Genomic DNA, 7,083 nt, shown 5'->3' with positions numbered 1-7,083 from the left:
TCAACTTAAATCTCTCCATGCCTCAGTTTCCCCCACTGTAACACCGTGATGATGATATTTCCCTACCCAGTGTGCATGGAGAGTTGTGAAGCATTCGGAGGCTAGGGTGGTGATGATCATGGAAATGCTTATATATCAATAGAACCAGAGAGGAAGTGAGAGCAGAGAATGAGAAGCAGATTGAAAAACTCACATGAAAAGATGAGTGTGCTCCTGGTGATTACCTCGCCCTTTTCTGAGTATGTGTGAAGGGTCTGAATTACTGCCTGAACTGCCTCATTAAATATAAAAATAAAACCTCATGTTTCTTTTCCTACATGTTCTATTCCTTATCTCCAGAATAGGAGTTAGCTGGTTATAGTGAGGGTTAAAGAGTTCTGGGGTGATCTGCTACACTGCAGTAGTTTCATCGGTCTGAGATCCAGTGTCAGTCACAACTATCAGAATAGGGTAGTTTAGGTCATCCTTCCTCAAATACAGAGACAACAAGAGAGGGATGCAGGCAGAGAGCAAAGAAAGCCATCTGGTAAAAGGGAGCTGGAGAACTTGAAGTGTATATTGAAAGCCAGAGAGGTGAGTAGGGAACTACAATGGAGTACATATGAAATGCCTCTCTGCTGCTATGCACACAGCAGTCCACATGTTGGGAGTGATGTCCTTTTAACAGGAAAGGGGGAAAATGTTGGAGTCAAAAGTGTGCACGAGGGTGTCAGCCTTTTGGAACAGGGGACTCTGGCTCATCCTACCGCAACTATAGTAAAAGTTAAAGAGGCATGTGGGGATTGGTGAGAGAGAGGAATGATGGTCTTGTGGTTAAATCACTGACTTTGGGACTCAGGCAATGTGGATTTAATTCCTAATTCTGCCTCTGTGACCTTGACAAATTGCTTATGGGTAGGCTTGGCAGAATTCAATTTTTATATTTTTATAATCTCAGCAGAAAATATTGATGTTTATTTTTTAAGCATTTATTTCTATTTTTATGAATTTAAATTTCCACAGTTGCAGGAAATTATGAGGCATCAAATGACAGGGAGTATTCAGACAATAATAATTTAATGACAATAAACACTGAGGTATAAAAAGTTAAAGCTTTATTAACCATTAAAACACAAATTGTCAACATCACATGTCAAAATATACAAAGTAAATATCCTTAAATCAAACTTTAATAAGTTCTCAAGCAGCATTTTGATTACTTTGCCTATTTATAAATTTTGATAATTATCGATGGACATATTTTTGGTTTGTTTGTGTGTGTATGGTGAAACTGACATTTGCCAACAACAATCAGATCCTTCCTAGCCTACTTATGCGCTTTGCTTTGCTCTCTGCTCTTCACTTCCCCATCTGTAAAAGAGAGATAATAATTCCTCCTTCCTGTCATGCTTTGCCTGTCTTCTCTTTAGATTGCAGACTCTTTGGGGCAGTGACTGTCTTTTATTATGTATATATACAGCATCTTGCACAAATGGTGCCACAATCTCAGCTGGGATCTCTATAAGAAGTGTGGATACTGCCTGTGGGAACTGGAGAAAAGCCAAAGAGAGAGGTGTTCAAAATGAGCCTGAATCGTGAGAGAGTCAGAGAGGTGAATGGTCTGGAAGTGAGAGGGGGATCTAAGAGGAAGGGGGCTACACAGAAGTGATATTTCTTTCCTCTGCTGCTGTGCTAATGGCAAGCACAATGTTCAAAGGCTGATACCTCATTAAGGAGAAAGGACAGAATGTTAGGACCATACGTTTCCATGGCAGTTGGGGGGGGGGGGCAGTTTTAAACAGTGCATGAGAAGACCTAAGAAAGCATGGTGACAGGAGCAGCACCTCCTTGAGGAGGATAGGAACAGGCTGGGAAGAAAAAATAATTGGGAGGAAGGAAAGTATGTGAAAAGAACAGCATCAGGGACATGAGCACAAGCTGCAGAGGGAAATTTAATGGAGCAAAAGAAGAAACCAGGGAGAAAGTTAGAGCATAGAAACTGCCAGGGGAAGGGGAGGAATCAGCTGAGGAAGCCCCTTCCAAAAATAGGTGCATACAGCATGCTTCTTAATTTCTCCCTGAACTAGGGCTGTGTGAAGGGTTGGATTTGCTGCCAAATCTGCCTTTTGCTTATATATAATTGCCTGTATTTCTTTTTGCCCCCACAATGCAGTAAATTATTGTCTATAAAACAGTAATAAGTTAGAGCTGGTTATGGGTAGAGCCAATAGATCTGGGGTCATAGACACAACTAGCAGTACAGAGGACAGTAGGGCATCTAACTTCAATGACTGGAACAACCAGAGATCTGGGGGGAATTGTGAAAAGAGGCCCAGAGTAGGGATTGGGAATTAGAGATGGGTACATACTGTAAAAAAAAAACACAACAAAAAAAACAAAAAAAAATTCAACTGAATTTTAAAAAGAATTTCTATTGATTGAATGTATGCCCTTTAAGTATGTGTTCATTTTAAATATTGCATTAAGTGAATTCACTGGCAGGAACATTCACCTAAATGGAGATTATTTTAGCAAATTTTGAATTTACATGTGCAAGTACTCATACCAGAAACCTGATTTGATGTGTTGCACTTATCCAGTCAGGGAACAGAGCAAACTAGGGGCTCCATCCTGTGAGGGACTAAGCACTCTGGGCCCTGATCAGTGAAGAACTTAAGCACATGCTTACCATCAAGCATGTGAACAGTCTCATTGGCTTCAACAGGACAGCTTATGGACTCAAAATTATGCAAATACTTAACTGTCTTGAGGAATTGGAGCTTGAGAGCTCAGTACCTTGCAGAATTGAGCTATGTGTTGCCTATGTGTCAAATCATCTTGAATTTCAAATAATCACAACAAATTGCTTGTGTAAGACACAGGCCAAGAAGTATTTGGCAAAAAAATTCAAATAAGAAATAAACTTGAGAAAATCACAATCTGTTTGAAGACAATTCACAACAGAAATAGAGGCAAGATTTGTCCAATAAATTATTCATTACCAATGATTTGCCAAGCTTTACTGGATATATAGCCACAGAGATGTGTGTTACGCCTTGGGGAAAGAGCCAGAAAGAGATGTGTCAAAGTAAACCTGAGAGGAGAATGCAGATAGAGATCCAGAGAAGCCTCTGGAGAGGGAGCCAGAGAGGTTATGTGGGCAAATATGATGGAGTACAAAGGGAGTGCTGTTCTTTTGCTGTTTACAGCTAGTCAAAAGGGAACCATATTTTGGATGATATTCCTGAAGATTGTGGAAGGTTGCATCTTGGAATTACAGTTGGGGATGATAACTTGAATCAGGTAGATGCAAGAGCAAGAAAGAAGATTAAATGTGATTAAATAGGTTGACCTTTAGAAGATGAGAAAGAAGCATCATTTAGAGAGGAAGGTAATAGGAAGCTGCATACAGGTGTGATAGTGCAGGGATGAGATGAGAAGCAATGGGAGAGGAGATTAAATTTATGCAAGAGTAGAGCTGCATAGAGTCTTAAAGGTGCAGACAAAGGGCCAGTTTCTTTCATGTGGTGTGATCACTTTGACTGTACTGCTGATGTAATCTGGCCATAAAATTGGATTGGCTGGCCCATGGAGGACCAGCTGGAGGCAAAATTGAAGAGTAGCAATCCAGTATGCTTCTGTTTACATTTTCATTCTGGAGAGTCATCCATCCTTAGTTACAAATAGGTCCTCCAAATTACAAAGTATCTAATAAGCAGCATGGAATATCATCAAAATGAATGTAGACATGGAACCAACGTGATTAGAAGGCCTTTCTTTACCATTCCATAGCACAATCAATTTCCACCAATATATTCTGGGATATTAGGAGACTTTACATAGGAACAAAAATCACATACTCTGAAGAACACTCCTAGACTGTTTTCAAGAAAAAAATCTTTCTGATGCAGCCCTTATGGAGCAGCTCTGCTCTAATCTTTCCTATGCCTCTCTTTTTTGGATCCTCCAGTGTCTGCCTCTGCTGCTGCTCATAACTTTTTCCAGCAGCAGCATGCAAGATACGGTTCTTCCCAGTGTCATTGTTACCCAGAGTTTTGAATATTATCAGTGAAACTGATTGGCGTTTTTGTTGTTTTGGGGTCTGATCCAAAAAAGGCTATTGAAGTCAATGGAAAGCCTCCTACTGGGCTTCAGATCAGGCCCTTAGTGAAAAATATTGCATAGACTCTCCTCAGTTTCTTTTTTCTTTATATGGGGTATAATATTCCTGGCTTTTGTGTGTAGATGTGTGCAACAAAATATTATAAGGAATATGATTAAAGTTATTAATCATTTAAACTTAATTCTGCTGAGTTTTTAAACTCAGCAACGTGACCAGCAATGTTTTCTCACCTCACCTGTTTAAGATTATTGTCCACCCTTCTTTGTAAGGCTATGGAAGTTTTTAACATAAAGCCAATTTTAGTTGTAAACCTCAATATACACTGTCTACTTTTGATGAGTGAGGCACAAAGTCTGACTCTCTTTTCCTTTTAGGCCAGTCAAATTTGATGCAGAGTATAGGAGAGGTTAAAGTATTTGTTTGAGAGAGATCTCCCTGGAGTTTTGTGTTGTCCAAGACTGGAGATGTGTTATGACGGGTTTCTTTAAAGAGAAAATTACTTTCCTGTAATTGTTCTTCTCTGAAGATATGAAAGACCACCACTCACACACCCTGCTCTGCACAGAATTGAAGGTTCTATTTCATTTTCTTATTATTCAATACCCTTTTATACATAGGGGATTAATTTCACTTTGAGCTTGGGGAGTACCTGTCTTGCACGTAACAGTTGTGATGGGTATTTTCACAGAACACCACTTGCAGATATTTCTTTTTTTTAGATGCCTCGTCAGTCTAACCATTATATTTGAAGATGTTTTCATTTAGGATTATCTATTTTACTTACTGTGATTCCCTATTTATGCTACTCCCCAGTAGCTTGCTGGCAGTAAAATAGTTAATGAAAACTAAATCAAAACATGCCACAAGCATTTCTTCTTTTAATGTGTCTGGTGTTCTTGTCATTTTTAACAGCCTTGGCCTTTATCTTGCTGCAAGCTTCACATAAGTACAAGGGGTCTCCTTTGATTGTCAGTTATATATATACATATATATTGCAGAAGTAACAAAACATTGTGAAAAAGCCACATGCAGGTGGGCTCAGCCTTAGGTGATAGGGACCAGTATGTCCCCCCCGGCCCCGAGCTTGCCTATCTAGCCATGTACGTTGGATCATTTCCGTCCCTCAGACCAACTCCCAGCTGGAAATGTAATTGGCATAGATGGTTTTAATACCCTTGACCCCCCCCCCCAACATACAGAAACGATCAATCCCATCACACAGCAATACACCGATACGCCAGCGTGTCAGTGGCACAATGCACCTCCGCTGGGGCGGGGCGGGGCCTGCCCTGCTGCACTGGAGCTGGAATGAGTCCCCAGAGAGCAGACAAGGAGCGACCAACAGCGCAGTCCCCAGCCAATCAGTCGCTCTGCGCAAGGGCGCACTCTCTAGTGGGGAGGAGGGCAACAAGGTGGCGCGCGTATCGAGGCCCTTTACATGTTAACGAAGGCTGGGGCAGAGGTGAATGGCAGGGGAAGTGGCGCATGCGCACAGATGCTGGCAGGGTAAACATCGGGGGGCGGGAGCAATGGGCTAGCGAGAAGGAAGGGCGGATGGCGCAAGCGCGAAGCGGTCGCCCGCGAGAGAGGGCGGGGTAGAGCACGCATGCGCAAAGGCCCTGTGCCGGAGTCAGGGCGGGGGAGAAGGGGAGGGGAGACGGCGGCTGCGCGATTGGGGCGGGCGGGGGGCAGGGAGCGAGGGAGGGTTTATCGGGCGGCCGATTTTGGTTAAAATATTCAAAATGGCGGACGGAGGAGCAGCGAGTCAAGATGAGAGTTCGGCGGCGGCGGTGGCGGCGGCAGGTAATCATTACTGCGTTTTACATATTCATATTCATACTCGCGCGCGCGGCCCCCCCCGCCGCCCGCCCGCCCCGCTTAGCATAATTTATTAGTACTCCGGATTATTATAATTAACGGCACAGGGGGGAGCGGGGGCGGCGGCAGCCTCCCCGTGCGGGAAACACACACAGGGGCGCGGGGGGCACGGGGGCGCCTCCCCGCCCCCGAACCCGGCCAGAGGCCGCCGGGCCGGGCTGGCAGCGCCCGCACGCCCACAATAAAGCCGCTTTACATATTCATGGCGGAGCGGGCCCGGCTCGGGCAGGGAGCTGGGGGGCGAGCACCCCGCACCCTCCCTTCGAGTGGGGCCGAGGTCCCCTCCGCGCTGCTGCTCCAGGCTGGGGCGTGGGGTTTTGGGGGTTGGCTCCTTAGCCCCCCCCACCCTTTGGCAGCGTTATTTCCCCAGAGCCCCAGGCCTGCCTGCAGCGGGGGGCTGGGTGCGGAGGCCCCGGGGGGGGGGAGGGGAGCTTGGCGGGGGCCTCCCTCCGCCCCCCACAGCGAAGGTGCCTCCACCCCACTCGACTCTTCTTGGGGGGTTCCCTGGTGGCGAGCGGCTGCGAGGGGGTGTCTCTGTTACCCGGGGGGCTGGGCTGCCCTGACATCGCCCCCTTTCCCCCAGGAGTGAGGGAGGCCGAGCAGCGCAGTGCGGGGCGCCCCGGCAGAGGCCCCTGGGGGTGTCTAACAGCGATGCTCTGAGGGGTGCGTGGGGTGGCAGGCTGGCTGCCAGGGGTGCGGGGCCGGGCTCGCTCTCCCTCTCTGTGTGTCTCTCTCTCATTTGAATAATGTCTAATTCGGGGAGGTTTATATTATTGAAATGGCCGCCTGAGTTTCCCCGCCTCTCATGTTTAGTAATTCAGACCTTTAATAACAGCCACTCAGAGCCCAAAGCCGTGTTTATATTTTACATTCGCCCCATGTGCTTGTGTGGTTCAATATGATTCTTCTTTCTTGCTCTCTCGCTTTTTTTAAATTTTCTTGGCAACCCACAGGGCCGAGATCAAACCCAGGCTGTGTGGGGAGGGGAGGGGGGGAGGAAGAGGTAGGCCCTGGCTCCTCTGGCAGACGCCTAGGCCTCACTCTCTGCCGCTTGATTTATTTACTAATAACCGAAATGACCCCCCATCCCACACCCGCGAGCA

General features: G+C 45.8%; 1 protein-coding gene across 1 annotated transcript in view; it reads left to right on the top strand.

Moving 5' to 3' along the window:
• The first annotated feature begins 5,854 nt into the window (after window positions 1-5,854).
• Window positions 5,855-7,083, top strand: part of POU2F1 (POU class 2 homeobox 1) — a 235,728-nt gene continuing 234,499 nt past the window's right edge. The window contains exon 1 of the mRNA XM_045001982.1: window positions 5,855-5,905. The gene's annotated coding sequence lies outside the window, so the exon portion shown is untranslated. The remainder of the gene's footprint in view (window positions 5,906-7,083) is intronic.

This window comes from Mauremys mutica, chromosome 1, assembly GCF_020497125.1.
Source record: "Mauremys mutica isolate MM-2020 ecotype Southern chromosome 1, ASM2049712v1, whole genome shotgun sequence".
NCBI classification, from domain to species: domain Eukaryota; kingdom Metazoa; phylum Chordata; order Testudines; family Geoemydidae; genus Mauremys; species Mauremys mutica.
Note: the sequence above shows the minus strand (reverse complement) of the source record. Positions and strands in the feature narration are given on the sequence as shown.